The sequence below is a fragment of the Hylobates moloch genome, unplaced genomic scaffold (genome assembly GCF_009828535.3).
Source record: "Hylobates moloch isolate HMO894 unplaced genomic scaffold, HMol_V3 SCAFFOLD_33, whole genome shotgun sequence".
NCBI lineage: Eukaryota > Metazoa > Chordata > Mammalia > Primates > Hylobatidae > Hylobates > Hylobates moloch.
Genome location: NW_026652308.1, coordinates 3139533 through 3156440, shown reverse-complemented (window position 1 = coordinate 3156440; position 16908 = coordinate 3139533). Strand labels below are relative to the sequence as shown.

General features: G+C 44.8%; 1 protein-coding gene across 2 annotated transcripts in view; it reads left to right on the top strand.

Annotated features, from left to right (window-relative positions):
* The window catches only part of LOC116463309 (zinc finger protein 774-like), an 80659-nt gene that overhangs the window by 30380 nt on the left and 33371 nt on the right, over positions 1–16908 (top strand). The window lies entirely within an intron of this gene.

Genomic DNA, 16908 nt, shown 5'->3' with positions numbered 1-16908 from the left:
GGGATCTTAATTTTAAAGTCCATTTGTATGACCCCTTTATTTATTGAAGATACCAATCTATTGTCTGCTATATTGTTATAAATGTTTTCTCAATAAGTATATTGCTTAATTTATAGTTTTATGAATATTTTTGTCACAGGCTGAACCCCCAATTTTGGGGTTCAGTCAACCAGGGAGGCCACGTGGGTTCTTGGCTTTGCACAAGAAGGAATTCAAGAGCAAGCCAACAGAATGAAGAGAAAGCACATTTAATAAGAAAGGAAAGGACTGCTGGGCTTAGTGGCTCATGCCTGTAATCCCAGCACTTTGGAAGGCCAAGGCAGGTGGATCACCTGAGGTCAGGAGTTCAAGACCAGCCTGGCCTGTTAACATGGCAAAACCCCATTTCTAGTAAAAATACAAAAATTATCCGGGCACGGTGGCACGCACCTGTAGTCCCAACTACTTGGGAGGCTGAGGCAGGAGAATCACCTGAACCCGGGAGGCAGAGGTTGCAGTGAGCCAAGATTGTGCCACTGCACTGCAGCCTGGGCGACAAAGTGAGACTCCATCTCAAAAAAAAAAAAAGAAGAAGAAGAAAGTAAAGGACTTTGCGAGGCTGAAGCGAGTGGATAACTTGAGCCCAGGAGTTCGACACCGGCCTGAGCAACATACGGGGACCCTGTCTCTACAAAATAATTTAAAAATTAGCCAGGCTTGGTGTTCTGCACCTGGAGTCTCAGCTACTTGGGAGGCTGGAGCGGCAGGATTGCTTGAGCCCAGGAGGTAGAGGCTGCAGTGAGCTATGATCATGCCACTGCACTCCAGCCTGGGCAACAGAGCAAGACACTGTCAATAAATAAATAAAGTGAGCAAAATCCCCTGGTGACCATCCAGCAGGTTCCAGAGACAAAAACTCCTTATCTGAGGAATTTAGAAGTAATTAGACTTCCCTCTTATCTAAAGACACCTGGTTCCAGGCCTCTTTTTAACTTAAAATGTATAAGTAATTAGGATTTCTGTACCTCTCTGGAATGCACGCATGCCAAAACTCATTGTTCAACCCTTGCTAACATCAAGGCACCAAAATGTCTAAAAATGTAATCATTTATCGTGCAAGTTACCCTTCAGCTCCTGCTTTAGGACCATAAATATCCCTAAGGAAAAGACCACCGCAGTGGCTCAGTGCTCTTGCTGATGTGCCCCACTGCGCTTTTCTGCAACATTCCTTCTTTCTACAATAAAACTTTCCTTTTTCAAACCTGTACTGTTGTCAGTAAATTCTTCTTACCAACCCTCAAGTTGACTGTTACCGGAAAGGGGTCCCAGTCCAGACCCCAAGAGAGAGGGTTCTTGGATCTCGCTCAAGAAAGAATTCAGGATGGGTCCATAAAGTGAAACCAAGTTTATTAAGAAAGTAAAGGAATGGGCGGGGCGCAGTGGCTCACTTCTGTAATCCCAGCACTTTGGGAGGGCGAGGCAGGCAGATCACTAGGTCAGGAGTTCGAGACCAGCCTGGCCAACATGGTGAAACCCCTTCTCTACTAAAAATACAAAAATTAGTTGGGTGTGGTGGTGGGCGCCTGTAATCCCAGCTACTCGGGAGGTCAGGAGTCTGAGGCAGGAGAATCGTTTGAACCTGGGAGGCGGAGGGTGCAGTGAGCCAAGATTGTGCCATTGCTCTCCAGCCTGGGCAACAAGGTGAGACTCTGTCTCAAAAAAAAAAAAAAAAAAGAAAGAAATAGATTCATGTGCATTTCCAAATTTCCGATAGAACAACGTAGGGTCCATGCACTATAGTCTATTTGTGGTTTTTTCCACCTCACTGTAGTCCCTTCTCAAGGCCCTAAAACTATTGGAGCCAGTGAGCTACTGGGGAGTTCCCGCAGGGCGAGCACTGTTTCCACTCATTTCTAAAATAAAAAGTTATGAAAAAAAGAATAATTTTTATCTGAGTAATGCAAGTACTTTTTTTTTTTTTTTTTTTTTTTAGAAAAGGTTTTACTTTGTTACCCAGGCTGGAGTGCAGTGGCATGATCACAGCCCAGTGCAGCCTCGACCTCTGGGTGATCCTCCCACCTCAGCCTCCCGAGTAGCTGGGACTACAGATGGGCACCACAACACCTGGCTAATTTTTTTTTTATCTTTTGTAGAAAAGGGGTTTCTTGACTGTGCGCAGTGGCTCACGCCTGTAATCCTAACACTTTGGGAGGCCAAGGGGGGGGTGGATCACTTGAGGTCAGGAGTTCGAGACCAAGGTGACAACATGGTGAAACCCCCATCTCTACTAAAAAACCAAAATCAGCAGGGGGTGGTGGTGCATGCCTGTAATCCCAGCTACTTGGGAGGCTATTATTTTTAGTAATAATAATAACTTAGTAATTTTTATATTTTGTATTTTCACCATGTTGGTCAGGCTTGTCTTGAACTCCTGACCTCAGGTGATTCACCCACCTCGGCCTCCCAAAGTGCTGGGATTACTGGCGTGAGCCACCATGCCCGCCCACCAAAAACAGTTTTATTGAGGCAGCAGTGTTACCGCTCTGTAACCGCTCCTGCAGGGCAGAGATAGTCAGTGTGTGGAGAGTAGCAGCTAAGGGGCAGTTCCACAGTCATATTTATACCCACTTTTATTTACGTGCAAATTAAGGGATGGGTTTTTCAGAAATTTCTAGGAAAAAGGTATAACTCCCAGGTTGTTGCCATGGAAAGGGGCAGTAACTTCTGGGTGTTGCCATGGCACTGGTAAACTGACATGGCACTGGTGGGCATGTCTTACAGAAAGGTGCTTTCCCCTCTTCCCTGTTTCAGCTAGTCTTCAGTCTGGTCTGGAGTAAAGGCCTGCCTCCTACCTCACAACTGCTGCTAATCAGGATGTATACTGAGGGCAACTTGACTCTATGCTCCCAGTTTGCAATATCTAGCTTGGCCCAAATAGACCATCTGTCTTACTATTGTTATTTTTTTTTTTAGAGAAAAGGTCTTGCTCTTGTTGCCCAGGCTGGAGTGCAGTGGCAGGATCTTAGCTCACCATAACCTCGAACTCCTGGGCTCAAGCAATCCTCCTGCTTCAGCCTCCTGAGTAGCTGGGACTACAGACATGAGCCACCATGCCTGGCTAATTTTTAAACTTTTTGTACAGATGGGGTCTCACTATGTTGCCCAGGCTGTTCTCAGACTCCTGGCAAGCAATCCTCCCAACTCAGCCTCCCAGAATCCTGGATTACAGGAGTGCACCAGTATGCCCAGCCCCAAATAAATTCTCTACTTATATTAATTTTGCTTCAGCTTCCTTTTAGGTCGACAGTTCCCAGTTGACTCTCAAAATGTTCGTGAAATTAAGCAATTTCAGTGGGGCGTGGTGGCTCACGCCTGTAATCCCAGCACTTTGGGAGGCCCAGGTGGGCAGATCTCTTGAGGTCAAGAGTTTGAGACCAGACTGGCCAACATGGTAAAACCCTGTCTCTACTAAAAATACAAAAAAAAAAAAAAAAAAAGTCAACCAGGCATGGTAGTGTATGCCTGTAATCCCAGCTACTCGGGGGGTTGAGGGGGGAGAATCACTTGAACCCGGGAGGCAGAGGTTGCAGCGAGCCGAGATCATGCCACTGCCCTTCAGCCTGGGCAACGGAGAAAGACTTCATTTCAAAAAAAAAAAGGCAACTTATTTAGTGATGTAAACGTTTTCATGGATACATAAGGGAATCAGGGAGTCCTCAAGGAGGAAGAAGGTGGAGGAACAGAGCAGGGGAGGAAGAGGAGGGAGGAGACTCTCCCCCAGGCTGAGCAGACCAGGGCACTGAGCTCCAGATGTTTGCACCCCTCCTTTGTTTTCCCCATCTCTTCCCTACTCCCCAGGCCAGTCAGATGGCAAGGCCTGGACAACTGGAAGGAAAGAGAATGAAGGATGGAACTGGGGCGGCAGCTGTGTTGGCCAAACAGGCCCCTCTGACTGGACAGCATGGAGGCCACTTCTGCCAGCCTGAGAGTTGCAGAAGTAGATGGCAGGGAATCCCCTGCTTGGGGAATGACACAGTAGGTAGATCAGAAAGTTGGAGAACAGAAACTGTAAGCCACTAGCAGGAACCTGGTTGAAGAGCCAACCGTGGAGTCCAGACTGAGGGAGGAGGTAGAAAAGGAACAATAAGCAAGGAAGCAGAGGAGGCTGTGGCAAGGATAATGGGCAGTTATTATCCCAGTTATTCTAAGGGAAAAGGAGAGATGGAGTTGAGAGGCTGAAATGGAAGCAGCTCTGTGATGTGTCCAGCCTTTCGAGGTTACTGGAACAGAGGAGATAGAGGGACCATGAGCACAGGTGGTGGAGCTGTAATAAATAAGTATGAGGCTGGGCACGGTGGCCCACATCTGTAATCCCAGCGCTTCAGGAGGCCAAAGCAGGTGGATCACTTGAGGTCAGGAGTTCGAGACCAGCCTGGCCAACATGGTGAAACCCCATCTCTACTAAAAATACAAAAAAATTAGCTGGGTGTGGTGGCGGGCGCCTGTAATCCCAAGTACTCAGGAGACTGAGGCAGGAGAATCACTTGAACCTGGAACACAGAGGTTTCAGCAAGCTGAGATGGTGCCATTGCACTCCAGCCTGCGCGACAATAGTGAAACTCCGTCCTCCCACCAAAAAAAAAATAATAAAATAAATAAGTATGCTGAAGCCACTGAGGATGAGGGCAAGACACTGGGATAAGGGGAGCCTGGTAGCCAGGTCCCAAAGCCATTCCAGAAGGCTGCAGAATGGCCCAGAGAAGAAGTTCTCAGCTAAGGCATGACACTAATGACTAATTGATGGTTGTAATCATTTCTTCCTTTTTTTTTTTGAAACAAGGTCTTGCTCTGTCACCCAGGCTGGAGTGCAGTGGCATGATCATGGCTCACTACAGCCTTGAACTCCTGGGTTCAAGCAATCCCCCTTCCTCAGCTTCCCAAAGTAGTATTACAATCAGCACCAGGAATTGAGCCCAGCTGAACTGAGCCACCATATGCGTAGCAACTACAATTGAAATCTAGATGGGCGTGCTGTGTGTGAGGCAGGTGTTGGTAGGTCAGGCTACAAATTAAGTCTCCATCAATATTATTTTATTTTTTTTTTGAGACAGGTGAAACCTGAGAACATTATAAGTGAAATAAGCCAGTCAGACAAAGACAAATACTGTATGAGTCAGCTTATATGAGGTACTTAGAGTAGTTAAAATCTTAGAGGCCAGGCATAGTGGCTCACACCTATAATCCCAGCACTTTGGGAGGCCGAGGTGGGAGGATTGCTTGAGCCCAGCAGTTTGATGCTAGCCTGAGCAATATAGTGAGACCCTCTCTCTCCAAAAATAAAATAAAATAAAATAAAATAAATTAGTCAGGCATGGTGGCACACGCCTGTAATCCCAGCTATTCCAGAAACTGAGGTGGGAGGATAACTTGAACCGGGGAGGTTGAGGCTGCAGTGAGCTATGATCACACCATTGTATTCCAGCCTGAGCAACAGAGCGAGACCCTGTTTTAAAAGAATAAAAAATAAAAACATTATAGAGACAGAAAATATGACAATAATTGCCGGGGGCTGGGGACAGGGGAAAGTGGGGAGTTATTGCTTAATGGGTATAGAGTTTCAGTTTTACAAGATGAAAAGAGTTCTGCAGATGTGTGGTGGTGATGGTTGTGCAACATTATGAATGTACTTAATGTCACTGAACTGTATACTTCAAAGCAGTTAAGCTGGTAAATTTTATGTTTTGTGTATTTTGCCAAAATTTTATAAAAAATTAAAAATAAAAATAAAATCATTGGAGGCTGAGGCGTGAGGATTACTGGTGCCCAGGAGTTCGTGAGCAGCCTGGGCAACACATCGAGACCTCATCTCTACAAAGAGTTAACAGTTAGCTGGGTGTGGTGGTACGCACCTGTAGTCCTTGCTACTTAGGAGGCTGAGATGGGAGGATCACTTGAGCCCAGGAGTTCATGACCAGTCTGGGCAATACATCAAGACCCTGTCTCAAAAGGAAATAAAATATAATAAGTAAAAAATATTGGTAATATCCAGTTTGATAAAGATGCAGAAAAAGAGGCACTTTCATAAACTGTTAGTAGGAGCATAAATTGAAGGAGCCTTTGAGAATGTGGTTTAGCAATATCTATATTGCTTTAATGAGTACATTCTTTAAATGAGTACTTTAAATGAGTACATTCTTTGAATCAACTTTGTACTTTTGGGTATCTATCCTAGAGCAATATTTGCATAGGTGTATATACAGACATGCACACACTGGCTGTAATGTAAAAAGGTTTGAATCAACCTAAATATTGATCAACAATGAGTGGTTAAACTGATTACGGTAGAGTCATATCGTTTAATTTTAAGTACAGTTGATGCTTATTATCTGAGGGAGTTGTTCTCTAACATCACACTACAAACACTGATTTCACAAACATGGAACCTTTGCTCCTAGAGGAAATACAGGGTTGGTTCCTGCAAGCCTCTGGTCACAATATTTTCATTAGTCGATCACATGTGCTTCTGTTTGAAATACAGTATTCAGTGTATCTTTCTTACAAATGATTGATTGCATAGTCCTTCACAGATTTAAAGCCTGGGGTTGGGAGGCTATTTGCATTATATAGGTTAATTTGCCAATGTCCTTTTAAAACAAGCCAGTCTCATCAGAGCTGAAAAACTGCTTTCCTACCTAACCCTTACCCTTTTCCCATATGACACTTAGCTTGTATAGCTTTTGTTTTTTTGTTTTTTTTCCTGAGACAGGGTCTCACTCTGTCGCCCAGGCTAGAGTGCAGTGGCAAAATCTCAGCTCACTGCAACCTCCACCTCTCAGGTTCAAGCAATTCTCCCACCTCAGCCTCCTGAATAGCTGGGACTACAGACATGTACCGCCATGCCCAGTTAATTTTTGTATTTTTTTTGGTAGAGGCGGGGTTTTACCATGTTGGGCAGGCTGGTCTTGAACTCCTGACTTCAAGTAGTGATCTGCTTGCTTAGGCCTCCCAGAGTGTTGGGATTACAGGTGTGAGCCACCATGCCTGGCCTTGTATAACTTTTGTTTTTGTTTTTGTTTTTGTTTTTTGAGACAGGGTCTCTCTCTGTTGCCCAGGCTGGAGCACAGTGACTCAATCACAGCTCACAGTAGTCTTGACCTCCTGGGCTCAAACGGTCCTGCCACCTCAGCCTCCCGAGTAACTGGGACTACAGGTTCAAGAAACCATGCCCAGCTAATTTTTATTAGTAGAGACAGGGTCTCCCTATGTTGCCCAGGCTGGTCTATGAACTCCTGGACTCAAGCAATCCGCCCACCTCAGCCTCCCAAAGTGCTAAGATTACAGGTGTTAGCCACCATGGCTGGCCTTTAGCTTGTATTTTTAAAATTGTTCTGCAGCCTCTCAATCTGTAGAACTTGCCTATAAAAATAACATTTTTAATGTTATAACACATTTTGAAACATTTGAGGCAGTAATACTAGCTAAGCCAATTTAACATTTTCCTGACCCAATGTGACTGTAAATTTCTTTGGCTTTTCAGCCTCACAACAGCTGTCAAATGCCCTTTTTTTTATTGGTCATCATCTCCTGAATCCACAAATTTGGCCACTTTTGTATCTTTTCTGCAGCTTCATCATGCACTACAGACATTACTCTATTTAGCACTTTCTGGAGCAGCCTCATGTACAGGTTGGCCAATGTCCTCTTCCTTTTTCTAGGTATGTTGTGTTGTTGAGTCACTGAGGAACTCACAGCACTATGACTCATGCCCGAACGAAGCTTATCTAACCATGTCTGTCAGGCACATCCCATCACAGCCTTCTTGATCATATAAACACTAGATAACACTTCGGCACTGAACTACACTTCAGCACTTCTGCATTTAAAAAGCAAAATCGGCCGGGCGCGGTGGCTCACACTTCTAATCCCAGCACTTTGGGAGGCTGAGGTGGGCAGATCATTTGAGGTCGGGAGTTCAAGACCAGCCTGGCCAAGATGGTGAACCCCATCTCTACTAAAAATACAAAAATTAGCTGGGCGTGGTGGTGCACACCTGTAATCCCAGCTACTCAGGAGGCTGAGGCAGGAGAGTCGCTTGAATCCAGGAGACGGAGGTTGCAGTGAGCCAAAACCTCACCACTGTACTCCAGCCTGGGTGACAGAGCAAGACTCTGTCTCAAAAAAATAAAAAATATAAATATAAATAGCAAAATCAACAGCAAAAAGCATAAAAATTCAAAAAAAAAAAAGTGACACCAAGTGGATCACAGGAAGAACACTTGTATGACAGATGAAGCAAGAAGACAGTGTCGCCCTGTTCAGCCTCATTTAGGAATGTGTGCGTTAGGCCGGGCGCGGTGGCTCACGCTTGTAATCCCAGCACTTTGGGAGGCTGAGGCGGGCGGATCACGAGGTCAGGAGATCGAGACCGCGGTGAAACCTCGCCTCTACTAAAAAATACAAAAAAATTAGCCGGGCGTGGTGGCGGGCGCCTGTAGTCCCAGCTACTCGGAGAGGCTGAGGCAGGAGAATGGCGTGAGCCCGGGAGGCGGAGCTTGCAGTGAGCCGAGATTGCGCCACTGCACACCCCAGCCTGGGCGATAGAGCGAGACTCTGTCTCAAGAAAAAAGAAAAAAAAAAGGAATGTGTGCGTTAAGCAACTCAGATTTTTCACTGCTTTGCACATGTCTACAATGATCCCCAAAGCTATATGAATATTGATTTTGGGTTTACAAATAAATGCAATGAGTAGGCAAATTCACAAATATAGAATCCACAAATAATGAGGATAGACCATATGTATTAAAAATAATACAATAGGCTGGGTGTGGTGGCTCAAGCCTGTAATCCCAGCACTTTGGGAGGCTGAGGCAGGCGGATCACCTGAGATCAGGAGTTCAAGAACAGCCTGGCCAACGTGGTGAAACCCCATCTCTGCTGAAAATACAAAATTAGCTGGGCGTGGTGGTGTGCACCTGTAATCCCAGCTATTTGGGAGGCTGAGGCAGGAGAATTGCTTGAACCCGGGAGGCAGAGGTTGCAGTATGCTGAGATCACACCGTTGCACTCCAGCCTGGGCAAAAAGAGCGAAACTTCATGTCAAAAAAAAAAAAAAAGAATACAGTAGATCAGTATGTATTTGCATTGAAGGATGCCTGTGATATGTTTTCAATCAAAAAAAGAAGCTGAGGCTGAGTGTGGTGGCTCACATCTATAATCCCAGCACTTTGGGAGGCCAAGGTGGGCAGATTGCCTGAGGCCAGGAGTTCAAGACCAACCTGGGCAACACACCAAAACCCCGTCTCTACAAAAAATACAAAAATTAGCCAGGTGTGGTGGCCTGCACCTGTAGTCCCAGTTACTCAGGAGGCTGAAGTGGGAGGATCACTTGACTCCAGGAGGCGGAGGGGTCTCAGTGAGCCAAGATCAGGCCACTGCACTTTAGCCTGGGTGACAGAGCAAGAACCTGTCTCAAAAATAAAATAATATAATATAAAAGAAGCTGGTCATGATGGCATGTGCCTGTGGTATCAGCTACTCGAGAGGCTACGGGAGGATTGCTTGAGCCCAGGAGCTTCAGACCAGCATGGGCAACATAAAGAGACCTCGTCTCTACAAAAAGAAAGAGAGAGAAAGTCATAGAACAACATGTACAAGGTTAAAAAAAAAAAAAGAAAAGAAAAGCAAACACTTATAAAAGCCAGGCAGGCAACATAAAATGGTAAGACGGGCCAGTGTAAGACACCTGGGAATGGTGGGGGCTGGAGAGGAGGGGATCTCACTCTTCTACCAAGGGCAGCCCACTACTCAGTGTCAGTCAATCCTTCCCAGGCAGCAGGGCAAGCCCAGTGATGCCTTATTTTCCAGGTTTTCGAGACTCCCGTGAAATATCCCGATTTTAAAAGCTGGCTACTAATTCAGAATATAAGAAGAAAATACTGCCGGGCGTGGTGGCTCACGCCTGTAATCCCAGCACTTTGGGAGGCTGAGGCTGGCGGATCACCTGAGGTCGGGAGTTTGAGACCAGCCTGACCAACATGGAGAAACCCTGTCTCTACTAAAAATACAAAATTAGTTAGGTGTGGTGGCACATGCCTGTAATCCCAGCTCCTCGGGAGGCTGAGGCAGGAGAATCACTTGAACCCAAGAGGCAGAGGTTGCAGTGAGCTGAGATCGCACCATTGTACTCCAGCCTGGGCAACAAGAGCAAAACTCCATCTCAAAAAAAAAAGAAAAAAGAAAGAAAGAAAATGCTATGTGAGTCAAAAAAAAAAATCCATTATGGAGCCAGGCTTGGTGGCTGCTATAGCTGGGACTGTATACGACGGTGGTTGAGGTGAGGGCTTAGGAGTTGGAGGCTGCAGTGAGCTATGATTGCACCACTGCACTCCAGCCTGGGTGACAGAGTGAATCCTCATCTCTAAAAATAAAATAAAATAAGAATAAACAAAAATCCAAAACCCATCACAGGCTACATTTGGACTACATACTGGCAGACTGGGGCCTGCAGTGTGTGGTAGAATTTATGAGAAAAATACACATATGAATAGAAAGGTACAAAAAATGATCTGCACTCCATGAGACCAGTAATAATGTGTTCCTTGGGGTAGAGGAGAAAGAACGAAGTTGCTGAAGGTATGGAATAGGTCTTTATCTTTTCTGTATTGTTTGTGACCTTGAACATGAAAATGTAGTTACCTATTACCTAGGTACTTTCTTTCTTTAACTTTTTTTTGAGATGGAGTCTCGCTCTGTTGCCCAGGCTGGAGTACAGTGGCACAATCTCGACTCACTGCAACCTCTGCCTCCCAGGTTCAAGTGATTCTCCTGCCTCTGCCTCCCAAGTAGCTGGGATTACAGGGGCACGCCATGATGCCCAGCTAATTTTTTTTTATTTTTATTTTTAGTAGAGCCGGGGTTTCACCATGTTGGCCACGCTAGTCTTGAACTCCTGACCTCAGGTGATCCACCTGCCTCAGCCTCCCAAAGTACTGGGATTACAGGCGTGAGCCACTGCGCCTGGCCTACCTATGTGCTTTAGAAAGAAGAAAAGTGCCCCCTGAATTAGAATACCAAACATTATTAGTCCTGTGGCCCTCTAGGTTGGGCAATATTAGAATTCTCTGCTTTGGATTGCAAGCCTCCAAAATGCAAAGTTTATATTTCAAACTTGCTTTTTAAAAAAATTCATAGTAATGTTTTCCTTATTTGGGGAATGCTGATTTTCAAAGAATGGAAACTCACTCAGAATAGCACCAGAACACAAGAGGGATTTGGTGGGAAGGTATAGGGTGGTTTTGTAGCATCCAGGGCATGAATTGAAACCAGGCCCACAAGGAACAAGAACCCCAAGGCTGGAAGCCATGTGGCCTCAGAGCCAATCTTCTTGTCTTCTCCTGTCAGCTTTCTGCTGTTTGTTTCTGCTGTTTATTCTTCTGCTTGGTATGCCCACTTCCTAGTCCATTACACACGGCCCTATGGCACCCTCAATCACAGGGTTGCCATGACCTCACAAGTCCTGCACACTTTGGTAGGAGTCTCCGAAATCCCACGTCCATATTCCTGGGAAAGAGAATCTGACTGTGGCCACTGAGTTTATGACCTAGATCAAATGTCCTCTCCCCATCCAACCATTGGACAAGAGGAAAGTGGGATCCTATGGTTGGCGCAAACTGACCCCAGGGACCCTCTCCAGCAGGAAAAGGCAATTCTAAGAGATGGAGGATGCAGCCTGGGGAGGGGCCTCAAAAGGAATCCACAGATGCAGCTATTATACAAATTCCATGTTTACAGGCACTTGTGAATGCTGAATCGAATAGAACACATTTGTTCATAAGGGAGGTAGCAGAGCAAAGTGGCTGAGATATGGGACTTCAATAGGATAACTAACCATCCCAGTTTGCCTAGGACTGAAAGAGGCTGTAAAATTGAAAGGATACGGCCTTTCATGTAAAATTGAAAGGACGCAGCCTTTCAATTTTAAAATTGGGACAGTTTTTAAAGATTTCCCAGCATGTGAGACTTTCATTGCAAAAACCAGGAAAGTCTCATGCAAACCACGATGAGTTGGTCCCCTTAGATTTTGGAGCTGGATCTAGTTATGAATCCTGGCTCAGCCGCTGCAGCTGTGTGACCCTGAGCAAGTCACTTTACCTCTTTTACCTCAGTTTTCTCCTTGCAAAATGAGAATAATAATAGTTCCCATATCACAGAGTAAGATAAGCACCTATAAGCACTCAGTAGAAATTAGGCAATTAGGTAATGTTGACGAAAAGAGTCAAACTCTATAACACATTTGAAGAAACTTATTCTGAGCCAAATATAAGTGACCATGGCCCATGACACAGCCCTCGGGAGGTCCTGAGAACATGTACCCAAGGTGGTCAAGGTGCAGCTTGGTTTTATACATTTTAGGGAGACGTGAGACTTCAAATACATTTAAGAAATACATTGGTTCGGTTCAGAAAGGTGGGACAACTGGAAGCGGGGCATGGGTTCCAGGTTATAGGTGGGTTTAAAAATTATCTGATTGACAATTGGTTGAGTTTATCTAAAGATCTGGGATCAATAGAAAAAAAAGGCCTCATTTCCTTTCTGGAGACCAGAAAGGATTGCAGAGACCAAAGTTCTTATTTGCAGAGGAAGCCTTCAGAGAGAATACGTTGTAAAATGTTTCTTATCAGACTTAATGTCTGTGTTGATGTCAATGCCAGCAAGGTATAATGAGGCATGTCTGAACCCCACTGCCCTTCATGGCTAAACCAGTTTCTCAGGTTAAATTTTTTTTTTTTTTTTTTTGAGATGAAGTCTTGCTTTGTCGCCTGGGCTGCAGTGCAATGGCGCAATCTCAGCTCACTGCAGCCTCCACCTCCCAGGTTTAAGCGACTATCCTGCCTCAGCCTCTCGAGTAGCTGGGATTACAGGCACCCACCAGAACGCCTGGCTAATTTTTTGTATTTTTAGTACAGATGGGGTTTCACCATGTTGGCCAGGCTGGTCTCGAACTCCTGGCCTCAGGTGATCCACCTGTCTTGGGCTCCCAAAGTGCTGGGATTCAGGCAGGAGCCACCGCGCCCAGCCTCAGGTTAAATTTTAAAAGGGCCCTGCCCAAGAAAGTACATGGTTAGTGGAGGCCTTAGAATTTTATTTTTGGTTTACAGTAATAATATATATGGTTAAAAAATTGTCTACAATCAATAATAATTTAATTGTACATTTAAAAATAACTAGGCCAGGCGCGGTGGCTCACGCTTGTAATCCCAGCACTTTGGGAGGCCGAGGTGGGCGGATCTCGAGGTCAGGAGATCGAGACCACGGTGAAACCCCGTCTCTACTAAAAATACAAAAAATTAGCCGGGCGTGGTGGCAGGCGCCTGTAGTCCCAGCTACTCGGAGAGGCTGAGGCAGGAGAATGGCGTGAACCCGGGAGGCGGAGCTTGCAGTGAGCCGAGATTGCGCCACTGCACTCCAGCCTGGGGGACAGAGCGAGACTCCGTCTCAAAAAAAATAAATAAATAAAATAAAAATAACTAAAAGAGGGCTGGGTGCAGTGGCTCATGCGTGTAATCCCAGCACTTTGGGAGGCCAAGGCAGGAGTATCACTTGAGCCTAGGAGTTTGAGACCAGCCTGGGCAACATAGTGAGAGCCTGTTTCAGTTTTAGAAAATAATAATAAATAACTAAAAGAGTATATAATTGGATTGTCTGTAACACAACGGCTTTTGAGGGGATGAATACCCCATCTTCCATGATGTGATTATTACGCATTGCATGCCTGTATCAAAACATCTCAGGTACCCCATAAATATATAAACCTACTATGAACCCACAAAAATTAAAAATAAAAGTAAAATTTCAGGCCAGGCATGGTGGCTCACACCTGTAATCCTAGCACTTTGGGAGGCCGAGGTAGGCGGATCACCCGAGGTCAGGAGTTCGAGACCAGCCTGGCCAACATGGTAAAACCCTGGCTCTACTAAAAATACAAAAATTAGCTGTGATGGTGGTGTATGCCTGTAATTCCAGCTAACTCAGGAGGCTGAGGAAGGAGAATTGCTTGAACCCGGGAGGTGGAGGTTGCAGTGAGCAGAGATTGTGCCAGTGCACTCCAGCCTGTGTGACAGGAATGAGACTCCATCTCAAAAAATAAAATACAATAAAATAAAATTTCAAAATTGGAAGCAAAACAAACAGTGAAAAGTAAGACTCACTCCTACCTCTGTCGTTCAGGCCACAGGTCCCCAGTTCCCTTCTCCAGAGTAACTACTTAGCACTTTCTTATGTATCCTTCTAGATAGTCTGTGAATTATAGAAAGGTATATACAGATCTTTTTTTTTCTTTTTCTTTTTTTTTTTTTTTTGAGATGGAGTTTTGCTCTCATTGCCCAGGCTGGAGTGCAATGGCACAATCTTGGCTCACTGCAACCTCCACCTCCCAGGTTCAAGTGATTCTCCTGCCTCGGCGTCCCGAATAGCTGGGATTACAGGCACCCAACACCACATCCAGCTAATTTTTTGTAATTTTAGTAGAAACTGGGTTTCATCATGTTGGTCAGGCTGGTCTTGAACTCCTGACCTCAGGCGATCTACCCACCTTGGCCTCCCAAAATGCTGGGATTACAGGCGTGAGCCACGGTGCCCAGCCCAGATCCTTTTCTTAATTTTTTTTTTCTTTTGAGATGGAGTTTCACTCTTTTGCCCAGGCTGGAGTGAAGTGGCGCAATCTCAGCTCGCTGCAACCTCCACCTCACCAGTTCAAGCAATTCTCCTGCCTAAGCCTCTGGAGTAGCTGGGATTATAGGCGCCCACCACCACACCCATCAAATTATTGTATTTTTAGTAGAGATGGGGTTTCAACATGTTAGCCAGGCTGGTCTCAAACTCCTGACCTCAGCTTCCCAAAGTGCTAGGATTACAGGTGTGAGCCACTGCACCTGGCCCCAGATCCTTTTCTTATACAAATATTAGTAGACCACACATTCTGTTCTGCTGAAAGCTTTTTTCATGTAATACTACATCTTGGAAGCATTCCACATCAGAATGTTTAGGTCTATCTTTATTTTATTATTTTTATTATTATTATTATTATTATTATTATTATTGAGACAGAGTCTTGCTCTGTCACCCAGGCTAGAGTGCAGTGGTGCGATCTCGGCTCATTGCAATCTCCGCCTCCCAGGTTCAAGTAATTCTCCTGCCTCAGCCTCCTGAGTAGCTGGGGTTACAGGAACCCACCACCACGCCCAGCTAATTTTTTATGTTTTTAGTAGAGATGGGGTTTCACCACGTTGGCCAGGCTGGTCTTGGACTTCTGACCTCGAATGATCTGCCCACCTCAGCTTCCCAAAGTGCTGGGATTACAGGGGTGAGCCACTGCACCCAGCCGTTACGTAACAAAATATTAATAGTGTTTTTGCACTGAATGGTAGGAATTTTCTCTTTATGTATATTTCTAATTTTCTTTAAAAAAAGAATGTATATTATATAATCATAAAAATAAAGTGTTTTGTTAGAGGAAATGAGAAACTCCCCATGGTGATGGAATATGTGATTTCAACATGCATCTTTATTTTTTTATTTTTATTTTTTAAATTCCTCCTACTTAGGAGGAAGGTAGGGTTTAGCAATGTGTTTTATTTTATTTTTTATTTTTTGAGAGGGAGTCTCACTGTGTCGCCCAAGCTGGAGTGCAGTGGTGCTATCCTGGCTCACTGCAACTTCCACCTCCCAGGTTCGAGCAATTCTCCTGACTCAACCTCCCGAGTACTTGGGATTATGAGAGCCCATCACCATGCCAGGCTAATTTTTTTTTTTTTTTTTTTTGAGATGAAGTCTAGCTCTGTCACCCAGGCTGGAGTGCAGTGACGTGATCTTGGTTCACTGCAACCTCCGCCTCCCAGGTTCAAGCGATTCTCTTGCCTCAGCCTCCTGAGTAGCTGGGATTACAGGCACCTGCCACCATGCCTGGCTAATTTTTGTATTTTTAGTAGAGACAGGGTTTCACTGTGTTGGCCAGGCTGGTCTCAAATTCCTCACCTCATGATCGCCCTGCCTCGTTCTCCCAAAGTGCTGGAATTACAAGCGTGAGCCACCGCACCTGTCCTAATTTTTGTATTTTAGTAGAGACGGGGTTTCACCATGTTAGTCAGGCTGGTCTCGAACTTCTGACCTCAAATGATCCGACTGCCTCAGCCTCCCAAAGTGCTGGGATTACAGGCGTGTGCCACTGTGCCTTCAACATGCATCTTCAAATAGAGAATTTCTGTCTTGCAAAAATTAGGGTATGAAGGTCACAAAGGCTTCCTCATACGGTTCACAGCACACAGAACAGTCTTTTTATAAAGGATGTGGGGTTGCAGAAACAGGAAATGAAGTTGATTCCCAGATCTTGGCAGGCATAGATGGGGAGTCCCTCCAGAAATCTACTCAGTCCTTCCTCCTGCAAATGTGGGCATGCTGACCCCTGTTATCTGTAAAGAGGGAGCTCTTAAGATAACTATCCATTATCAAACCAATTGGTGATAATCCCTGCCTCAGCCTTTTAAATCACTTAGACCTAGACATTAAGTACTTTGTTCTGAATTTCCACCAAGGAGTTGAATTGGTTAATTATCCTGGAAGTGGTTCAGCTTAAAAGGGTTTGAGATAATTTTGCTATTTTGTTATTATTAGCAAAGATGAAAACTGCTCATTTTGTTTCTAATTTTATTCACTTTTGGGTGAATTATCTGGACCCTTTACAATGAATAATTTTAAATGGGTAATTCAAAAATTGATATTAAAAATTCATGTGTTCTTTAAGGAAGATTTAAAATACAGATAAGCAAAATGTATTCCTGTACTGTATTTATGTACATATATGTGTATATGTGTGTACATATGCATGGATTCTCTTTTTAAACAGAAATGATGGTGCATTAGTGGGAAATGTTT